Source organism: Trematomus bernacchii, unplaced genomic scaffold (genome assembly GCF_902827165.1).
Source record: "Trematomus bernacchii unplaced genomic scaffold, fTreBer1.1, whole genome shotgun sequence".
Taxonomy (NCBI): domain Eukaryota; kingdom Metazoa; phylum Chordata; class Actinopteri; order Perciformes; family Nototheniidae; genus Trematomus; species Trematomus bernacchii.
In genome coordinates, this window is record NW_022987648.1 from 5,482,044 (window position 1) to 5,483,947 (window position 1,904).

Below are 1,904 nucleotides of genomic sequence, written 5' to 3' on the forward strand. Positions count from 1 at the left end.
TTTCATCAATGACAAATAGTTATCTCTTCCACTCTTCCTAGAGGGCAATGCTCATCTTCACCTACATCCAACATATGACAGAAATGGAATGGACACAATCTGTTAAATCTCCTATCAATTATTTAAAATGTATAAAGATTCCAAAACTAATTTCACTGGGAAGCCAGGTAGCAAAACCATTTCAGGTTGAGACATTGAGTATTAAGGATTTGGATATTTACCAAAAACATTTGGACATGACATTAAAAAGGGAAGTGTCGGATACAATGATTAGGAGGCTTGATGGCATTTCAGAAATATAAGTCATCTCCACCGTGCTTCTACCATTATTTTTCAAACCTGTCTCACTCAATTCCTCAACTTTTAAGAACGTTCCTACTATTTTACTGCAGTGTCCCTTTAATGCTACAGCATGAGAGAGTTTTGATAATAGTTTGCTTTTTTTAGGGCTGCAGACTGTTGCTGCGGAAGGTCGTTGTGTTAGGTCAAAGGCAGCACCATAAGAAGATGCTTCCCAGCTTCATATGGAAGTATTTATCTGACCTCAACCATCCAACACCTTTAGGATAAACTAGAACTCTAACTGTGAGTCAGACCGTATCACCAGCATCAGTGTCGCCCCTCACTATCGCTCTCGATGCTGAAAGGGAGAAAATCCCTGCAGCGTGTGGCGGACAGACTGAACCGAAGAGTGGAGGCTGTTAGAGCAGCACATTGGAGATCGTGGTTGTGTAACATGATAATACTTTAGTGTCCATATTAAGAATAAGATCCCTTTACTAATCGCAGAGGGCAAATTCAGGTCTTCACTCGGGTGCTTTTTACAATTACACACATAGGCCCAAAATCCACACATACAAAAAAAGGACCTATAGACATGTACCAAGGGTGTCAGAGCTAAGAAGCCGACAGTGTTACGGTACCGGGAGCAGCTGGGTTCAGTGCCTTGCTCAAGGACACCTCAGTAGTGAGGAGTGAACTGCACCTCTCCGATTACCAGTCCACAATCTGTATTTTGTTCCGATCGGGCCTTGAACTGGCGACCCTTTGGTTCCCAAGCCATGTCCTTACAGACTACTATAGGGATTGTTAGTACTGATATTTCTGTCCCTCTGTCCTGCAATCAACCCATCATAATATTAGGAGCAGCGCCTTGGAACTAGTGCTGCTCACGGGCACCTCGACAGTACTCGGTCATTCCGAGACTTGAACTGACAACCTTCAGGTTACCAGGCCAAGTCCTGGCTATGGACTGAGCCACTGTCAGCACTGTCGCTATAGGAGCCACAATTATGAATGTATTATCTGACTGTTTAATTATGTGTAAAAATGATATAATATTGGAAATGGAAACTGAATATATAAGATAGTAAACACTATTAATTCATTGTTTTCAACTCTTGAAGTTGAAATACCACACCCTTGTGAAAATCAGCTGATTGAGGCTATGATTGTATCGTATGTATTGTATGTATGTGTGGTAATAAAGTCCTTAGGATGTTTTTTTGGTGTCTTTTGGTTTGAAGCCACACGTTTTTTTGACTGCTGCGCTGCACGGAGTGAAAGTAAATAATAAACTATATATGTCTTTGACCACAGAGTGTATTTTAATGAACAGAAAATGATTGTGCATGTTTTTGCATTTCAGTTGTTATAATAGTAAAAGCTACAATGTGCCGATGTGATTTCAAATGTTCTCTGAAAACATCATGTGAATGACAGTCTGACATAAAGCGGTGGACTGTGTGAAATATATCCTCAGGAGTGATTCTACTCCCAGATAAATAAGTAGATGAAACTGTCACATCAACTCCTGCACTGTCAAGTTGTGTGAGACAATAAAATATGGAAATTATTCATTCATGCCGTTTGAAGGCAACAAAGCAACACAGGCAGACAGCGCG